This window comes from Dunckerocampus dactyliophorus, chromosome 11 (assembly GCF_027744805.1).
Source record: "Dunckerocampus dactyliophorus isolate RoL2022-P2 chromosome 11, RoL_Ddac_1.1, whole genome shotgun sequence".
Lineage (NCBI taxonomy): Eukaryota > Metazoa > Chordata > Actinopteri > Syngnathiformes > Syngnathidae > Dunckerocampus > Dunckerocampus dactyliophorus.
Window position 1 is genome coordinate 280063 of NC_072829.1, and position 22333 is coordinate 302395.

Sequence of the window (22333 nt, forward strand, 5' to 3'; positions counted from 1 at the left end):
TAATTTCACTTTGGGGAGCAACAAAGGTGGTCTGGGGGGGGGGGGGTTGCAGTATCAACACATCAACATTTTTATCAGAGAAAGATGGATGCATGGATGGATGCATGGGTGGATGGATGCATGGGTGGATGGATGGATGGATGGATGGATGGATGGATGGATGGATGGATGGATGCATGGATGCATGGATGGATGGATGGATGCATGGGTGAATGGATGGATGCATGGATGGATGCATGGGTGGTGGGCACATGGGTGGATGGATGGGTGAGTGGGTGGATGGATGATGGATGGATGCATGGGTGAGTGGATGGATGATGGATGGATGATGGATGGACTAAACGGACAAAGAGAGGGTCAGGTTTATAAATATACAAAGAAAGGTCCAGACGGAAACGTCATGTTAGCCGTGGGGAGCAAGAGCTCTCCAAAGTGGCGTTTACGTGGTGGGCCCACCCTACCTACCTTAGTGATGATGTAATGGATTATTGTCATGCAGGGGGGGGGTTGCATATGGAAGAGCTATTTCCTTCCCATGATTGATGTCCTCTGCTTATGCATTTTGATGTTGTCTTTTGCAGGCGCTCCATCCACTTGTGATACCCAATCTGCTTTTGATGATATCATGCATGGTGATGTGTTTCCGAGCGACGTTGAGATGTATGTGGCAGCTTGAAAGGAGGGAAGGAAATGGGTGCTGACCTGATATGTCTCGCTTGTTTGACCCTTGGCCAGGAAGCAGCGCGTGTGCGCCGTCCTCAGTCGTCCCGTCTAAACGCTGCACTTCTAATCCTGACCTTAAGGGCATCATCCTTGGAAGGCTCCATGATGTGACAAACCAGGAGTATCCCTGCTGTGTCGTCACTGCAAACCATCACTTCCAGCTAGAAAATGATGACAGACAACACACAGTGACTAACCTTTGACCAAATACATACTCCCATTTCTCCTTTTACCTTTCACCATCTTGCCTTGTTTACTAGCTAACCCCCCACATTCCTGCACTTTTATTATATCTTCCCAAGGGACAGTGTAGACCTGGATATAGAGTAGTCAGTGTACAGCTTGTATAGCAGTATAGCTGTACTAGCAGCACAGCAAGAGAGTAGCAAGATAAATGTGTCTTGCCTACAGTCAGAGCATCATGATGTAGGGCTGCACGAGTACTGCCAGCACTGGGAAGCTGTGGTTCACCTTATGCTTCCTCAGCAATGCACTTGTCATCTTGGAGGTGTGTTAGGACTCTTTAGCATTTTGGAAAAACCACGGGAAACCCCTAAATGGACCACAGTTCTCCCAGCAAACCCTGATGCTACCACGACTGTGCGTGGCTGTAGGCAAGACACAACTCACTTGCGCTAGCAACTATTTAGACAACTACGTCTGTGTTGGCTCAATCCACACAAACTGCACACTGACTACCCTAAAATGCATCATTTATTGTCCCGTGAGAAAATACGCTGTAATAAAATGGTTGCCTGTCATTTATTTATTGATGCATGAGCTACAACGGTTTGAAAAGGCGGGCACAGCAAAATGAGGGTGGAGTCGGATGGAATGGGGGTGGGCGGGGCTAACCTCATCCAGGAATATTTTCAGCATCTTCAGGGCAAATAATTTCCCCTTGTTGCAAATTGCAGTGCAACGGTGATGGAGGATAGGAGATGGAAGTGGGGGGGCTCACTTGACTTGACTCTGATAAGGAATTCTTTGAGGGAAGCCTCGGATGCGCCGATGCGGAGGAAGTCTTTTGATGTGGATTTGTATGCTAATGAGGCAGGTCTCATGTCTGCATTGCAAAGCATCTGCTTGCTCTTTGCTTGTTGGGCCGCATCCTTCCAGCACATCAGCGTGTCATTTGCATCACCCCCCTTCTCGCGCCGTCTTGCGTGCAAACTCCCCAAAATGCACACGCCTGGCCTTGTCGCTAGAGTTACTCGTGCCTCCCTCAGCAGCACGAGCCAAGGAGGCAAGGACACAAGGAGGCAAGGAGGCGCTCATTCATACGCTCTCTCAGGACCTCCACCTTGACTGGCTCATGCTCTGTGGTGGTAGTAGAAAGAAAAGAGGATGGAGATGAGAGTGGACTGGCTGCCCTAACACCAGTCTTTAATCCCCAAGGCCTTTTTAAATGCTGTCATGTCTGTGACCCAGCCAGGAGGTCATGACCTTTTAAGACCTTTTAAGCCCAGTTTGCACCACATCATGCAAGGCCTAAGCTACCAGCACTTATTAGTTCGCTGACGAAGCTCTTCGGATGAGGAGCGAAACGTCCGACACCTTTTTCACAGAAGTACAGATGACGTCTCAAGAAGCCTTTTCCTCGATCATGCAATGAGCTGCACAATTTGGCTCACTATTTTCTGTATTTCCATTGTTTAGAGATTGTAAAGGGTACCTAAATAATGTGTATTCTGTCACCTTCCAGTTGCACTTGAATGCAAGCTGAAGGCTGCAGCTCCCAACTGGTCGCATTTCTTTGCTTCAGTGCAGCGCAAGACAGCTTCATGATGAAAATGCTGTGTAAGTGTGGCAAAACCCAACATTTCCATTGCAAAAGAAAACCATTTCATAGCAGATTTAGCTTTTTAATGATTGTACCTTGTATTTAGATGTGGTTTCTTGTATTTCACTTTATTGCATTTTTTGTACCTGGTATTTATATGTACTCTCTTGTATTTGTATTGCACACTGCACACTGCACACATTGCACACTGTCCCTAATAAACTAAACTCAAACTCAGATTTTGTACAAAAAATGATGCACTGAAATTTGTAGAAAAAGGATATTTCAAAGAAACACACACACAAAAGCAGCACAAGTCATTATTATCCCCATTTTTGTCATTAAAATGTATTCCAAATCATGTAACAATAATGATAAATACATGGTATTATAAAATAATACTCAAATATACTGTATAGCAAATCATATAATAAAATCTTTTTATGACAAAGTAATACAACATACTCCATATATAAAGATAATAAAATCATTTTATTATTACAAAATAATAACATATTGCAAACATAATAACACAATAATTGTATTTGTTTTTACATTTTAATAAAATATATTGCAAATGTCATCAAATATCGAATAATAACAGATATGAATAAATAATATAATAACAGTACTACAATAATGGAATTGTTACATAGTAATACCATATATTATAAAATCAATGTTTTATTGCAAACTAAAAATAGATGAAGTGAGTGAACAAATAGTGATGGTCGTGTAGTTGTACACGCTGCAGTCAGTGCGGCTTGGATTTCCAGCCAGGGTTGAGGGTTGCATCAGGCAATGATGGCATCCGGCATGAGAATGAAGCCAAAATAAATCATGCAAGTAACTGACTGAAAGACAACTGCAATGCAAAGTGCTGGATTATAATCCGTGGCTGAAAAATACACTTTTTCTGTGATTTGCTCGTCAATTTATGAGCAAACATGGCGTATGGAGTGTTTGTTGACTTCCTCTGCTGTGGTTGTGTGCACGTGTGCGTGCATGTGTGTGTGCATATGTGTCGTTGGCATGGAAATGAAGTCCAGGCTGCCCTCGTGTTTTGTTGTGCTCCTGCAGAAGAGGAAGCTAGCAGCTCACTGAGGTGTTGTCTACGCTCTGCTAAAGTCCAAACTACCATCTGGGCTGTACTGGCCTGCTGTAGTGTGTCTTGTTCTGGTCCATGCTGTGAACTGGGTGGGCTAGGCTCACGTTGAACATGATTTTCTGCGTTTAAAGTTGCTGTCTGCAGGGTTTCATTGTGCTCAGGGAAGGAGTGAACCCTACTTAAGACTGGAGGAGCACCAACTCATCCCAAATAGTGAAGAGCCATGTCAACATGACACCCTTTGGAAGTGATCAGAGCGGGGCACATGCGTGGGGGTACTGAAGTGCGTGCAGGAAGTCACTTGACTTCAGCGCATTCATGCAGCACCTGCACTAATTACTTGGACTGCGTCACTCACGTAATAGGCAATCATTTGGAGCAAAGACGACTAGGGTGGGAATGTATAGGAAAATCAAGGAACATATTGTGCTTGTTGTTTGCATCACGTCACGCTGGGAGCTGTTCCTAATATTCTGGCCTGATGTTAGGGGTCAAATAGACAGCTCTCACTCAATATGATTCAGTGCACTTTTCCACCACACACAATCATGCACAGTCAAAAAGTGTTTGGTCTTTCCTGGTTCCTTATTCTTTGCATGTTTGTCCCACTTCAATGTTTGAGGTCATCAAACTCATGTAAATATTAGTCAATGACAACACAACTCAACACTTCATGCACTTCAAGTGTCTGGGCCCCCTTAGCAACAACTGCAATCAACTTGCAATGAGTCTCTTCCAGCGCTGGGGAGGAATTTAGCAGAATTGTTGTCATTCAGCCACATTGGAGGCTTTTCCTTTTGAAGGTCATGCCACAGCATCTCAATAGGATTCAGGTCAGGACTTGGACTAGGCCACTCCAAAGTCTTCAGCCATTCAGAGGTGGACTTGCTGGTGTGTTTTGGATCATTGTCCTGCTGCAGAACCCAAGTTGCTTTCAGCTTGAGGTCACCAACATTCTCCTTCAGCAGAATTCATGCTTCCATTGATCACAGCAAGTCTTCCAGTTCCTGAAGACCATCACACTACCACCACCATATTTTACTGTTGCTATGAAATGTGGCCTTACTTTTACGCCAGATGTAATGGGACACACACCTTCCAAAAAGTACAAATTTTGAGTATTTTCCCAAAGGTTTTGGGGATCATCAAGATGTTTTCTGGAAAAACTCATATGAGCCTTAATGTTGTTTTTGCCCAGTGTCTTTCTTATGGTGGAGTCATGAACACTGACCTTAACTGAGGTGTAATGAAGTGAGGTGAAGTGAGGCCTACAGTTCTTTGGATGTTGTTGTGGGGTTTTTGTGACCTCTCGGATGAGTCTGTTCTACACTGTTCCATGTTTTGGCCATTTGTGGATAATGGCTCTCACTGTGGTTGGCTGGAGTCCCAAAGCTTTAGAAATGACTTTATAACCTTTTCCACACTGATAGATCTCAATTCATCTCACTTAAGTTATGTTTTAGCAGGGGGGGCAATCACTTTTTCACACTTTGGATGTTTTTCTCCCTTAATAATAAAAAGTTTTGTTCAAAAAGTGCATCAAGTGTTGAGTTGTGTTGTCATTGACTAATATGTACAGTACATTTGTTTGATGATGTGAAACATTTAAGTGTGACAAACACGCAAAAAATAAGACATCAGTAAGGGGGCACGACCACTGTATGTATTGCTGGCTTTCACATGACGTCACATCCATTTGTTGTCAGCCCTGCCTTAAAGAGATGGGGGGCAAACAAGCTTATTCGTCACTAAAAGTCATGTCAAATCAGAGCAAAAAGACGGCATAGATGCGTCGCTCTCGCCTGTGGAAATCATTCCAGTATGAGTTTGGGAACACGCTATCACTGAGATAGTGTGGTTCTGGTGGCACCGGTTTACAGTCGGCAACGAGAAGCACAATTCCTACAAAGTTCAACCCTTGTTGGAAGTGGAGCATGTGAAATGTAGCTACCTGGAAGAATGTCTAGAAAAGTGTGTCAAATCAGACTAAACGTTGGCTATGGAGCTCAAACACTGCAGCCAAACCATGAAGGACACATACAAGATTGTATTCATGCCCACTGATTGGCTGTAAGAACGCCAAATGACACGTTAGCATCATTATTGCCATGATGTCTGATGGCGAGATCAGCTTTCACTGCTTTTCCATTGTCTTGTTTTCAACTATTTTATGTTTGCATGCGCACACCGTGCGCGCTCATACGTGGCCGTACGGGTTGCCTGCAGGTCACGTGCTTCAGACCCAGCCAAAGTTGGGCTGCTGGGCGTTATTACAATATAGATTTGTGGCAGGTGTTCCTAATGCTGTGTCCACTTCACTGCAGATCAGAAGGTGAGGATCAGAGCGTATGAGCAAGGAAGCGTGGCTGGGGGTGGGGAAGGGGGTGTTTTGTGGGGCCCGACGGTACAAAGCCCCCATTCCCTGCTCCTCCATGTGGAAAATGGCAGGAGAACCTCCCGAGGAAGACTGGAGCGAGGCAAGAACCAGGAGAAGGAGGAGGGAGAGGACAATTAGTGGGATCTTCTAATCACTCATTTCACTGACATGTGAAATGTGAATTTGTCTAACAGGCGGCTAAGGAGCGGCGGTCCGAGGTCTTTGTTCGACGTAGCAGTGGAAGGTTGCTCTCAAGGAGATTACAAGCTATTATGCCTTTGACCTCTTCCGGATAAGAAACGTCCCAGCAGACCATGGCCTTGCTTCTCTTGGCCAATGTTGAACCGACTCAACTGTCCGAATGGCGCCCTCCGTGGCAGACGTCTCTGTGACACTCTCCCGTTTTTTTCTATTTTTTGCTATTTTATTGTTCATTTTGGACATTCAACACACTCATGCAGTACATTACAACAGAAAGACACTTTTGAACATCGGCAGGGTTCATCATGAACTTTCATTTAGCCTCTCAGACTTTGCCTTTCTTCTGCGCCGGGAGAACGCAGCAGCCTGCGGGCCTGGTGAGCTGAATACCCGGCGAGCAAAGCATCTGAGGCGTAAACGAGGCAAGCGGGCCGGCCTGCATGCTAGGCTAAAAGCTAGAGTGACTAGGCCACCGCTACCAAGCCTGCTGCTAGCCAACGTCCGCTCCCTCGAAAACAAGATGGACAAACTAAGAGCAAGGATTACAGCTCATTGTGAGATCAGAGAATGCTGTGTGCTCACCTTCACAGAAACCTGGCTGACGGAGGATATACCGGACTCGGCGATCCAGTTGGAAACATTTGCTGCTTACCGGGGAGATCGGACTTTAGCGTCTGGTAAACACAGAGGTGGCGGTGTCTGTGTTTATGTAAAGAAACGGTGGTGCACAGTCGTACAAACGATGGAAAAGCACTGCTCGCAGGACATTGAGCTGCTGATGGTGAAATGCAGACCTTTTTATTTACCTCGTGAGTTTAGCGCTGTGTATTTAACTGCTGTTTACATTCCACCACAAGCTAACACCGCTAACGCACAAGGCCTCCTGCATGACATCATTGATAAACACGAGACCAAACACCCGGACGCTGTATTCATTATATCTGGCGATTTCAACCACTGTAACCTGAGGACTGTTCTCCCCAAATATTACCAGCATGTGAGCTTTCCCACAAGGGAAAATAACATCCTGGACCAAGTCTACAGCAACATGAAAGGTGCTTTGAAGGCTGTTCCAAGACCCCACTTTGGAAAGGCCGACCACATCTCCATATTCCTTTATCCAACATACAGACAACTTCTTAAACAAGCTCCCCCTGTAAGTATAGCAGTTAAAGTGTGGAATGAAGAAACTGATCAAGTACTTCAGGACTGCTTTGGCTGCACAAACTGGGAGGGAAGATTGTACTGTTGATTTGGATGAATATGCTTCTGCTGTTACTGGCTACATTAGCACATGCATAGAGACTGTTACCACCACCAAGTATTACAGAAAATACCCTAACCAAAAACAGTGGATGAACTGTGATGTAAGGGCTAAGCTACGTGCTCGTTCGACTGCATTTGTCATGGGCACCGCTGAGGACTACAAAAAGGCCAGATATGACCTGAGGAGGTCCATACGAGAGGCCAAAAGACAGTACAGACAGAAGCTGGAGGGCTACTATTCCACCTCAGACCCTCGGCGCATGTGGGCGGGGCTCCAGCACATCACAGACTATCGACAGCGGAGTAGCGTAGCCACGTCCAGCCAAACCACACTTCCAGATGAGCTGAACGAGTTCTACGCCCGCTTCGACACCCAAACTCCTGATGAGCAGAGAGGGTGGCTGGACTTGGGGAGCACACAGGACTCACCTCTCATGGTGACATCAGCTGATGTGCGCAGGGTTCTGAACAAAACAAACTCACGAAAAGCAGCAGGCCCAGACAACATCTCAGGACGTGCACTTTGGGTTTGCTCATCAGAGCTAGCTGATGTGCTTGCTGACATATTTAACCTGTCGCTTGCACAAGCATCTGTACCGACCTGCTTTAAGTCCACCACCATAGTGCCCGTACCCAAGAAGAGCAACGTGACCTGCTTGAATGACTATCGCCCTATAGCACTCACTCCTATTGTAATGAAGTGCTTTGAAAGAATAGTCATGACCCACATCAAAAACAGCATCCTGGCAACTGTGGACCCTCTACAGTTTGCATATTGCCAGAACCGGTCCACGGATGATGCAGTCAACACTGCCATCCACACAGCCCTTTCTCACCTACAGGGCCAGGACATATATGTCAGAATGCTATTTATAGACTATAGCTCTGCTTTTAATACAGTCAGCCCCCACAAACTCACAAATAAGCTCCTCACACTTGGCCTGTCACCCTCCCTCTGTAACTGGGTGTTTAACGTTCTAACAGGCACGCCCCAGTCAGTCAGAGTCCACAATATCACATCCAGCTCAAGAATTGTGATCACTGGGACCCCACAGGGGTGTGTGCTGAGTCCGCTCCTCTACACGCTCTTCACCTACGATTGCGTGGCCTCCCAGAACAACACCAGCATCATTACATTTGCGGATGACACTACAGTCATCGGTCTGATCACTGGTGGTGTTGAAACATCATACAGAAGAGAGGTGGCGGACCTCATAGCTTGGTGTCATGATAACAATCTCCTTCTCAATACAGATAAGACTAAAGAGATGATCATTGACCCAAGAACAAGGGAAAAGGAGCCGCATAGACCCCTGTTTATTGATGAGACTGAGGTGGAGAGGGTGAAAACCTTCAAGTTCCTTGGCACACACATCAGCGAGGACCTCACCTGGTCTCACAACACCCAACAAATTATGAAGAAGTCCCAAAGGAGACTGTACTTCCTGAGAAGACTGAGGAAATTTGGCATGTCCACCACAATCCTGAGTTGCTTCTACAGATGCACTATGGAAAGTGTCCTTACCGCCTCCATCACTGTTTGGTACGGTAACTGTACAACACGTGATAGGAAGGCACTCCAGCGGGTGATCAAGACCTCACAGAACATTGTTGGGGCAGCCCTCCCCTCACTGCAAGACATTTATAAAACTAGAGTCCTACGAAGAACACACAACCTCATCAAGGACAGCACACATCCACAACACTCATTATTCACACTCCTACCGTCAGGCAGACGCTACAGGAGTTTGAAGTTCAGGACCACAAGGCTGGCAAACAGTTTTTACCCACAGGCCATCAGGCTTCTCAATGAAGCACTCACACACGCCGCACGCAACACACACGCACACTCATAGCACTTTTATTTATTTATTTGTATTATTTATTTATTTGTTTTATTTATTTATTTATTTATATGTTTCATTTATTTATTTATTTATTTATCGATTGATTTATTTATTTGTATTATTTATCGGTATTAATGTCTCTTCTGTTGTTGTTGCTTAATTTATTGGTATTAATGTTACTTCTGTTCTTATTCATTTTCTTGTGTTTTCTTTCTTTCTTTTTTTGGGAGAATGAACAGAACAAGAATTTCATTGCATAGTATAACTGCCTGTTTTACTATGCATATGACAATAAAACTCTTGAATCTTGAATCTGGTGCAGGACAAACATGATGTTCTATGCAGTATGGATGTCTATACGTATCTACTGGATGTATATGTCATGGTGCAGGGTTGACCATGATGTTATCACTAGCACATGCCACCTTGCGCTGCATAGTTGTGTCTGACAGGGCTGCTTAGATGAACAGCTGGGGTGGTGGGGGGGGGCTTGGGTGTAGCTGGGCCACTTGATTGGCCCTGTTGGCAGCATAGCCATGGAAGATGCTGATTGGATGGATAAATGGAGACTAGCGTGCAGGTTTGTGTGTCTGCCGTGTAGTTTCACCTCCCAGAGTGCCGGCCCGATGCTCCACGTCGGGTGCATTTCGGATTACAGCCAATGCAGCCGTGTGCACGTATACGTGTGTGTGCGTGTGTGTGCGTGTGTGTGTGTCTGGACTGCTCATCTGTGCGAGAGCATGTTTATCCGCTGTGAGCAAATGTGCACAGTCTCCACTGGCCAAGGTGATCACGGAATGGATTCATCTGGCAGACTAATAATTAATTATTAACGGCAGATTTAACTCCCGGTGTTCCGCCCAGATCGATGCGGCATGGCGGCCCACTGATGGTTAAGATCGTATATGTAATGACATTTACATGAGCTATTAACTCTAGTAGCCTTTTATAGACCTATGATGCATACTTGGTGTACTTCAAAGTCCAAATAGACACCCTGCGCTCCATCATGACCATGTGATTTCTTCCAGCCAATCAGCAATGAAAGATAAATAGGTTACCATGAAATGGAATGAATGAAAAGTATGAAATATGATAAAACTATGTCGTGGAAGATGTGTAGTGTTTGCAATGGCTGCCAAACGTGCTGCAAGTGTTATATCCCACCCTCTTCCTGCCCTCAGCCTACCCTCCAACCCCCCACACACATTATGATAGTTGTCAGCTAATGATAGCAATTTGTCAGTTTTTAGCCGTCAATGAATGTTAGCCTGTAGAAACAGCATGACTGAAGTGTTACTTGCTCCTCTGACCATGCACGTGTACGTGCGTGCACGTAAGAGGCAGCCATGTACACTTGTCATCTTATTTGAGTCAAACAGCAGTTTGTTTCCAATTGGAATTCTAATTGTGAAAAGTGTTTTTGTTCAGCGGCTAAAGGGAGCGTACGCTAGCTGGGGCGTGCTTATAGTTTTTATGTTATGTAATTTGGAGCGAGTTGCAAACTTGCCTTCAAGTTTTAAGTATTTGAAAGAAGCTATACTGTATGTTAATAAAAATGTTATTTTAGTTGAAATTTCATGATTAGTTTCCTTTGAAAGCCTTTTGGAGGAAGCAGAGAAATAGAATTGAATATATTAGCTTTGCCAAATAGACAAACTACTGATTTCCGTGATGTTTGAAGTCTTTAGTGCTCACGCAAGCTTTGTCATTTATGGGGGTAGAAATCTGCTGACAGGAGATGATTTTTAGGCCTGTGATTTGGGACATTGACTGTAAAACATGGCCTTTATAGCTGAGCATGTGTGTGTGCACGTATTTGAATAAATGATCTTTGATGGTAGGGGTCAGCGGCGATTAAGTCATCAAATGGAAAATGTAAACGTGGTTGCTATGACAACAAAGACCAATATGATCACTTATTTAGAAGAAATGTGTGGACCTGCCGGATGACATGAGATTCCATGCTAGCGTGTCAGTAATCTCACACAGGCACAATAATAATAAAGTTATAAACAGATCAGAAACAGGTTTTCTATGTCTCATATGTCTATTTTCTTTTATTATGTCTACTATATTGGGTAATACGAGTGTAAAGGGGACTATAGGGGTGTTATTTCAAGTCTAGAGGGCTTTAATGTTAAAAACCATATTTAGAAGGTGGTAAACAGGTTTTCAGTGTCTCATATGTCTTATTTTCTCTACTGTCTACTAGTGTAAAGGGGACTATAGGGGTGTTATTTCATGTCCGGAGGGCTCTAATCATGTTAAAAAGTGTATTCAGAAGATTGTAAACAGGTTTTCTATGCCATAACTAAACAACTGTTGTATTTATAAAGAAGCAATCCTACTTTGTGGAAATTCACTCATCACGGTCGGGTCTGGAACCAATGAACCACCATAAAGGAGGGATTTCTGTTCAACACTTTTTCACACTGAGGCACAAATCCACAGCACTTCTATTGGATCCTATTAGACAAATGTACCCAATGAAGAGTTTCTGGAGTTGAAGTAGCTTAAAAGCTCGCCATTGAAGTTCATATTCAACTTGTGCAGTCACGAAAAAGGAACTTTTTCTCCTGCGCTGCCGCCTTTGAGCCAAGCGAGCTGGCAGGTGAAAAGGAAAGCAACTTCAAGAAGTAGGAAAAGTGTAAAGCTTTTCTCCTGTTTGACAAATCAAAGGCATCATTCATTTCACTCGTCCATCATTCATGTTGAATGTACCACCATCCTCTGACATGCACACATGCACACGTGTGCACATGTACCTAATCTGATGGTTTGGTACACAACATTTGCACTGTACACATTCAAGGAAAAGTGCACCATCATCCACAATCCTTATGATACATGAACACATCGTTCTGTTTTCTGTGCCTTCTAAACATATAAAAACAGATAAAAAGAGACAGCTAAGAATGCCCGTAATGGGACACACCTATTCCGCCTATAAAACCTTCTGAATAAACCTCCAAAAGCGCCAACCAGGCTCCGTTTCCATAATGTGAGCTGCGTATGACCCACATTGTTATTACTGTTATTACTGTTACGCCCAGATAGATAGATAGATAGATAGATAGATTGAGCTCCGTTACTGGCGTAGTGACACCTCGCCACACCACAGCGGCTAGCGACTGGCTTCACCACACACTCGCTCACAAAGCCTCAGGCCACTAGCCAAAGGTAACGCTACATTTTGGAGCTGCCGCCACTGCTGCTGTGTTGTTGTTTTTGATGCTAGGTGTAGCGTTCCTTTCTATGTTGCTATGTGACATCAATGAACCCAGGAAGGACGTTCCCAAAATGCTACAAGTATTCCATGTTATGATGAATGTAGCTGATACTACACGCTCACAGCACGGATAGAAAACCACTACACCTTGTTGGACGTGCTTTCATAGGCGGAATAAGTGTGTCCCGTTACGTACATTCATTACCTGCCTCTTTTTATCTGAAAGACGCGTGTGCTCATGTTTCACATGAGGATTGTGGATGATGGGCAACATTCCAAAAGTGCACATTTCTTTGAAGTGAGGGACAGGAAGTGTAACTGCCATAGTCTTGCTAAAGAAATGGACTGCAGCCCAGCCTTTGGCGAGCTGGAAAGCACTCTTCCATCTTGAACCTCTTCTGTTTGGAAACACTTGTGAAATACCTAAACGAAGAAAGCCAAGTGGGTAAGATAAAAGCAGTGTAACGCCCTTGTTCAGTAGAGACGACTGCACTGCAATCCATGCAATCAACAACTTTCATTTCCTAAAAATCAAATGATAATTCATACTAGTGCAGCTGTTACTGTTGCACTAGTCTGTAAAATGGCAGCCAGGAAGCTTTTTTAAACCAGAGTAAGGCAGCAAGGAAAGACGTTTTTTGTTTTTGGGGAGCTAAAGACCTCCCTGACTAGCTGTTTCATGAACAAAGTTTAATATTCATCCAGTATGCAATACTTGGTTACTGTTTGCTGATAAATATTAGCACATAACCGCCTGGTCAAGGGGGGAGTATCTCTATGCAGCTGGTGGCAGGCGGAGGAAGTTGAGTTGGGTGGGGCTTGAGCCAACTCCTGACCAATGGGAACAAAGTCGGCGTGGTTGGGAGAGCAGGCTGCAGAATTGAAGCGTTTAGGCCAAGAGGAGAAGAATGCAGATTTGTGGAGTATTCTCTTCAAAGAGGCGTATGCCCCACTGGGATTCTGAAATGAGCAAAATAAGGCCACTTTCAAAATCATGGATGGTTTTGTTTTGCATTTTGTTTCCTTTCGGTACTGAAAATGAACAGAACCATCACCTTAAAAGGGAGTGGGTGATTTTGGCTGTGTACACTGCAGCCATATGGACGCGCATAAGCAGATACACATCCATATTCACGCACATATAAAACAGTCCCAGCATCGTGCCACACGGCACCGTTTAGCTCTGAAAACATGGCAGACGGCTCTCCTCTGCCCACCTGTCAAAAAAATATCACCTGTCTGCACTTGTCAATCTTAGCTTAACCTGGAACCATCTGCCTCAGCAGGTCTGCTCCCTGGACTCTTGCAGGTCACAGTGGTCTTTGCAAGCCTCCTATGAAGGCATAGTGTCCCCGCTACTGTACTCGACTTTCTTGTGTGTGTGTGTGCACGCTTCACAGATGGTGATGGGAGGGAGAGGATGAGGAGGGGTGATGGAAACTGCTTGTCTTAGTCTTGGGCAGCTTTGGTGGCTCTCAGGCAAGGCGGTCTGTCTGCAGGCTGTACCATATCCTTCACACACGCTGCCTTGCTCTGCAGCACTGTGGCTTGATGACCTCGTCATGTGTCACCTTCTCCATTTGCGCCAAGTAAATGCTTATTTTGCTAAATGATAGGGAGAGGAAGACATGTCCGTGCCGTTGGGTTTTTTTGCTTCATTTGAGGTTTGCGTGGCCTGTAGAGTGCTGATGATTACTGAATATGTTTACAGTGGGCTGTTTGTTTTCAGAAGCTCAGGTTGTCCAAGCTGTTGGAAAAGATGAGTTTGTCTAAAAACAATGGTGGGAATGGAGGAAATGCGTATTCATTCAAACCAAAACCACATTGGCAGATAGCAACACCGCTACGTTGACTTCTCATGATAAGTGCATGTACTGCAGTACTACTGCACCCAATGTACCTGCCTTCATCCATTTTTATCTCATGGGTTTATGTTTTTATTTCAGCAATAAGGAACGTAACATATGCTTCAAGGGGTAGTTAGGACTTATTGACATGAAGATGTATGACATCCCATCAGCAGTGTAGTACATCAGCGGTGAACACGCCGTCGCAGCAGTCTCCATCCGCACATGAGCATGGGCGAGAGGGCGTAGTCATACGAACGGAGAGGAAATAACGACGAGCGACTGAGAGGACTGACTTTATTGTGAGCAATGGATTTATGATTCAAATGTATTACTTTTGTTTTGAGAAGCCAAACCCTTTACTTAAGCGACCCCAGCAACGAACCGGAACTACGTTCCTCCTCAGCGAAATCCGTCCAGAACTCCGCTCACGGAACAAAGTGGGGGGGAAGTCACGGTTGATGTACTACACTGCTGATGGGGATGTCATCCAACTTCATGTCACTGTTTTAGACTGGCTCATGTGAGGACATTGCTTATGCATTCGCTAATGTCATTTTCATACAGATTTTCCCTCAGGTGGCATTTTTCCACTCTTGTTGGAAAAGAAATATTGTTGTTTGATTTGTGCCTGATTGGGAGTATTACCCTTAATAAACATACTTGAACCTTGAAGTCCTTCTTTATTTCCCTTGGCCAGCTGAGTATGATGGCGGTTTATCTTCGTTACAGACTGTATGCTATATCTGTAGGCTTTGCAAGCCCTTTGCACCTCTTCTTAACAGGAAGGCGCACGCTTCAATTGGATTACGGCTAATTAAATACTCCACAGTGTCAACAGACAGAGGTGTCACACTCCCCTTTGCCCCCTTGCCTTTGTCTTCTTACCACTCCTCCATCAGGTCACTGGGAGATATCACGTATTCATTCCTTGTCTTTTAGAAAGACAGAAGTTTAGATGCAACTGTTGTCTTGGGTATGATTTGATTGGCTAGTGTTTGTGTTCATACAGACTTCATTTCGTCAACTTTGAGCGATGCAGTTGTGTTGGGCCCCAAGCACAACACCGAGGTGGTCGATCCGTTCCTGAGCACTTCAGAGGTTTGTGCTTTGGAGGTGTTGGTATGCGGTGATTAGCACGAGGCCGTCTTTACACGACCACCGGGTTCCCTACTGGGCTTTCATCAAGTGTTTTCTCAGGCGTCTGTTGCCGTGGCAGTCAACCATGTTCCAATCAGGCTTTTATTCATTTCAGTTTTGACCACTTAGCTTTAGTTATTCCCGCAATAAAGCCCTCTGTGCCTTCTGCACCAACCAACTGTTGCCCAACTGCCCCTCGCACTGACTGTGCTACAAATCACCAATTGATCTGCAAAGAGAGGGAGAATGTCTGCCTGTCTGGATGCTTTTGAGAGAGGGAGCATCTTTACAAGCTGACACCTTTGGCTCATTGCAGCTTTTGGAGATAAAGCTTCAACAGAAATGGATCCTAACAAGCCAGTTACAATCCGTGCGACCATTTAGTCAAGCTTAGCTTTCAACTGGCATTGTCCCAGTCTACTGTACATGTAAATGGATGTTCCTAATGTCCATCTCCACTGCCACTGTTGGTACGATGCCCCCTCTCAGCCTCTTCACTGGCCTTGTTGTGCTTGACCTATTGAGGCTGTCGTGCATGCACGCATCTCAGCTTGGCACAATTTGCATTTGCATGTAAAGTCTCCACCCTTCTTTGACTTTGTATGGTACGTTTAGCTTATGGATTTGAAATGCAAGTGCATTGAGTTTGGGTCCCACCTGAGCATTGGGGCTTTATTGTCCTTCCAGGCTGTGGGCTATATCTGTAGGCTTTAATAGTCCAATAAGCTCTTTATTTCAAACCTTAACAGGAAGCCATGTGCCTCAATTGGATTATGGCTAATTAAATACTCCACAGGGTCAAAAGACAGAGGTGCTACACTCCCCTTTGGCCCCCCTGGTCTTTGTCTGCTTACCACTGTCCTCCATCAGGCCACAGAAACGAGTAGCACTGCGATTAATTATGCGTCTTTTTTCTAATTCTACTAACAATCACATGTGAAAATGAAAAGCATTACAATTCCGGTAATGCTCAGTTTTTCCCTTCTTTCATCACAATGCGATTCTTTGCAATAATGCTCAACTGGAGGCAAAAGTTCATTGGCCAGTTTGTCTGCTCTGTGGTGTCGCCAGTAACAGACGTGTTGACAGAACCTTTCATGGGGACCAAAAGGAGACCATTAATGACGTGCGATGCCTGTCTGGGTGTGAATGAAGCAAAGATGCCCTAACACGCTGCATCTCTACAGCGTATACAACATGTACTGTATATACAGTACATGTTGTATATACAGTACATCAGGGGTCACCAATGTTTTTCCTTGTGAGAGCTACTTTTACAAAATGAAAATGGCCAAGAGCTACGCATTTTTGTAACATTTCTTTTCAGAGCTTATTTTAAACCCAAACAAAGCGAATATGCTTGTTTTACCAGAACATGAACAAAATGCTGGTGTCCACAACTCACATGTTGTATTTCACAATGCATTTCTTTCTACTGTTCTTTCATTATTAACTGAAAACCTGAATGAAAAGCAGGCTTGTGGTCGTGGGAGCTACCTGGTACCCGCGGGCGCCACGTTGGTGACCCCTGCAGTACATCATGTATATACAGTACATCATGTATATACAGTACAGCATGTATATGCAGTACATCATGTATATGCAGTACAACATGTATATACAATACAACATGTATATACAACATGTATATACAGTACAACATGTATATACTGTACATCATGTATATACAAAATGTATATACAGTACAACATGTATATACAGTACATCATGTATATACAACATGTATATACAGTACAACATGTACATACTGTACATCATGTATATACAGTACAACATGTATATACAACATTTATATACAGTACAACATGTATAAACTGTGCAACATGTATATACAGTACATCATGTATATACAGTACAACATGTACAGTATATACAGTACAACATGTATATACTGTACATCATGTATATACAACATGTATATACAGTACAACATGTACAGTATATACTGTACATCATGTATATACAGCACATCATGTATATACAGTACAACATGTATATAAAGTACTACATGTATATACAGTACAACATGTATATACAGTACTACATGTATATACAGTACAACATCTATATACTGTACATCATGTATGTACAGTACATCATGTATATACAGTACAACATGTATATACAGTACATGTTTATACAGTACAACATGTATATACTGTACATCATGTACATACAGTACAACATGTATATACTGTACATCATGTATATACAGTAAATGTGTATACAGTACAACATGTATATACAGTACATTATGTATATACAGTACAACATGTATATACAGAACAACATGTATATACAACATGTATATACTGTACAACATGTATATACTGTACAACATGTATATACACCATGTGTATACAACATGTATATACTGTACAACATGTATATACAACATATATATACTGTACACCATGTATATACAACATGTATATACAACATGTATATATATACAACATGTATATACTGTACAACATGTATATACAACATGTATATACAGTACAACATGTACCTGTATATACAACATGTATATACAGCATATACTGTATACAGCATATATACAGTACAGTATATATACATGTATATACAGCGTAAGCGTATATACAACGTGTATATACAGCATACTGTATATACAGTACAGTATATATACATGTATATACAGCGTAAGCGTATATACAACGTGTATATACAGCATATAGACGGCTGTTATCAACAGTCTTGTGTTCAGTGTTGAACATTACAGTATTTCTCCAACTATATAACAACTTTCCACATATTCTTTGTTGTTCAAACATATCCCAAAGCAATAATCCAATTGTTTTGCTCCACTTTTTAGTTGAGATGAAAATCTTACGGTATTTTCCTGAGCAACAGGCAGCTTTTACTGTTTGGGGCCTTGTTGTTGGTATTGTTGTGGCTTTTCCAGAGAGTTCTAATAGCTTCATGGCACATGTCTGCGTCTGTGCTGAGTGACAGTAGCAGAGATCTAGAGAAGGGAAAACCACGTTGAATAGAAAAACATCAAGCACGCTGGAAGCTTAAAGAATTTGACTCGTCTTTGTAAAAACCCTTCTAAGGATTCAAGAGCTACCTTAAACACTTCACACACACACACACACACACACACACACGTACACAATGCAAGTAGTGCATGTGTGATTTTTCTAAAATCCTCCTCACTCTCACTGACAAAAGGCTTTGAAAGACTAGAGTTGTTGCCTGCTTTTTTCTTAAAGTCTTATTATTTTTATTACTTTTGCTGTGTGTGTGTGTGTGTGTGTGTGTGTGTGCATTCTCCTACAATCAGAATTGGCTTCCACTGGCCTACATATTGGAGGTGAGGTGCAGCAAGCCTGATTAAAATAGCTGCCATTCTTGCTTATGCAAAAACACTGAAAGTGGGGTTTCCAATGAGCGGTACGGTTTGGATCAGTTAGACCCTATTCAGGCTGTGGAGGCTGTGGGGGCGGGATAGCCTGGTAAAAACTGACATAGTGGGCCAGCATGGTACCAGTGTCCCAATTTAGGGCGTTGCATCCTTCATAGGTTGTCATGTGAAGGCTGCTCCAATTCAAAGGCTCACTTAAACCTGACCTCCTTTTTCCATTAAAATGTGCTTTATAAATAAATAAATGTATTTTTAGGATGCATAAACTATAGCTACTAGCTGTCTTTGCCACACGTATCCCAGGATTCTTTGCATGTGTAACCCGAGGACCACATGTATCGAGCAGTCAAGATTTCATCAAAAGCTTCTAAATTATGTTTTTAAACCGTGCAGTTGGGACGCACACACACGCGCACACACACACACACACGGACGGAAAGAGCAGAGCAGATATGTCATTTGTGCATCTATTTTAAAGTACGTCCCTGACTTTGGGCCATGCAGTGTTCATGTTTGCGCTGACGTAGGCCTGTCACAATAATCAATAAGTCAATTAACTGCTGGCTTAAAAAGGAAGTAGATAATGGATATATTGACATGTGCATGTGATTTTGTTTTCCTCCTCTCTTTCTACCAAACAGGCTGGATGACCAGTTTGTGCCAGTGTGGAGAGGCGGGGCGCTAGGGAGTGCACTACTTGCTAACTGCGTGTATGGTTTGCTACATGATGGAATACTTTCTTGGTCTCTGTTGTGTATAAAATGCTATCTGATGTCAATGTCAGCATGAAAGACAATTAAATAAATAATAGAAAACTGGAGCTTACTTTCCGCTGCCGTGATTCCCCAAGTACGACACCTCTCTGTGCACCAAACGCAGGGTTTCTGCTACATGTAATTGATCGTGCCACACATTCAAAATTATTTTCTTTAAAACTTGAAACAATGATAAGTACTATATTTTTGGAATGGATATACTGTCTATGCCATACAGATACATATATAGCTTATTATTTACGCAGCAATTACTTTGAAAACAATTGAAAATAAAATAAAAATGTTTCACTGCTCTTTATTTTGAGAAACATCCTGTCACGCTTTGCTTGTCGCTCTGCTGCCGCCTGTCTGCCATTTGTCCGCAGTGCACTTCAGCCGGCGTGGGCGGAGACGCCAGCGCGCACCTGCGGGCAATCAGCAATCTGGACTCCTCTTAAGCAAGGCAGCAGCGCCTGATCCTTGCCAGATTGTACTCCCTGACCTCCTGTTCCTTGCTCCCGCTCAGTCCGGCTCCACTACCCTTGCCCTGCTCTCTGGCTCATTACCTTTGCCTGCATTTCCCTGCTCTGTACTTTCATAGTGTTTTCCTGTTGGTTTGACTTCAGTGTTTTTTCGTTGTTACTTCTAGTTTTTTCCTGACAACATTCTGCTGTCAGTGTTTTGTGTTTCTTACCCGTAGTGGATTTTCCTTTGTTTGTACTTTGCCTGTTTGGTCACCTTTTGTTATTAAACTTTACTTTTGTATTTAGAAGTTGCCCTCGTCTTGCGTTGGGATCCTATTGTTCTTGCTGTGGCATTCGCCACTCCTGACAGAACAATCTGGCCAAAATGGATCCCGCAGACATGGAGCACTTCCGATCGGCCCTGGCACATCACGGCCAATTAGTCGGAGGCCACAAGAAGACTCTCCAAGGCATCATGGAGGCCATCTCGGTTCTGTCCGCTGGCATGGATGCCCTAAACCAACGACTTGCCAGCACCTCCTCTCTCCCGCCACCAGAGGTCGGTACGTCCCCACGCGCCTTAGACACACCTAATGGCGCAGCTGCGTATACACCTGTTCCTCATCAGCCGCGAGAGCCTAATATCCCTCACCCCTCTCGCTTCTCTGGAGATTCGGACTCCTGCAACCAGTTTTTACACCAGTGTTCTCTCGTGTTTGACCAGCAGCCCACCACATACTCATCGGACCAATCAAAGGTAGCATTTATCTTGAGTTTACTCTCGGGTAGAGACGCTACGTGGGCTATGGCCGCGAGCACATCTATGCCTGTCATACGCACCTCCTTACCCAGGTTTCTTGAAGAAATCAGACGAGTGTTTCATCATCCCATTCGGGGAATGGAAGCAGCTAGTCAACTACTAGATATGAAGCAGAAAGGACGCTCGATGGCGGACTTTTCTATTGATTTCCGAGTGCTTGCTGTGGAGGGTGGGTATCCCGATACCGTCCTCCGAAGTATTTTTCGCAAAGCACTCGATGTACATATTAAGGATGAGTTGGTGGCCAAGGACAACACTACTTCCCTCGACGGCCTTATAAACTTAGCCATTGAGTTAGATAACCGTATAAAGGAGAGAGTGAGAGAATACACCAAGGAGGGATACTACGGCAGGGTGTCGATTCCTACGAGGATACCACTACCACCTCCTGAGGGACAGACGCTCGAAACCAGGACCGGGGACGCCGTGACCGCACTGCCAGAGGTTCCCATGCAGCTTGGAGGACGCCGCCTCGCCGCCAAGGAAAGAGCACGTCGTCGCAAGCTGGACCTCTGCCTTTACTGTGGTGATCCGGGGCATCGACTCCTCCAATATCCCATCCGACCTCTTCGTCACCAGGGATCGACTCCTGGATCATCAGCGGAACTCAAGCCAAGATCCAGGAGCCACCAACCGGTTCCTGAGGACAATTCAGCCATGGGTAGCTGTGAGTATACCCAGAATTCAGCCACTACAGCTAAGGAGGGTCCCTTCAAGAGACTCCAAATCAAAGGAGTAATCATAAATAGGGGTAGAAGTATTAACATAACCGCCCTTATTGACTCGGGCGCTGATGACTGTTTCTTGGACACAGCGTTTGTTCTCAAACATAATATAAGTATGATTAAGTTACCTGCTACGAAAGAGGTCTTGTCATTGGATAGGCGCTTCCTGGCGGCCATTACACACCAAACCGAACCGCTTATGCTACATCTCTCCGGTAACCATTCCGAGACCATCCGTTTTTATGTCATGCCCTCCCAGTCCGCGCCACTAGTTCTGGGGCTAACCTGGCTTAAGCTTCATAACCCACTCATAGATTGGAACAAGTTGCACGTCTCCAGTTGGAGTCCATTTTGCCACGCCAATTGCCTCCGTTCGGCTAGATCCGATGTTCCCTCTTCCATATCTCCAGAGGAAGTAATAGAGCTTACAAGAATTCCTAGCGAGTACCATGACTTAAAGAGATGAGTGGAAGACCGCATTTAACACACCGCTGGGGCATTTCGAATATCTGGTAATACCTTTTGGTCTCACTAACGCCCCGGCGGTGTTCCAAAATCTCATTAACGACGTCCTCAGCGACATGATAAATCAATTCTGTTTCGTATATCTGGATAACATACTTATCTTTTCCAGGA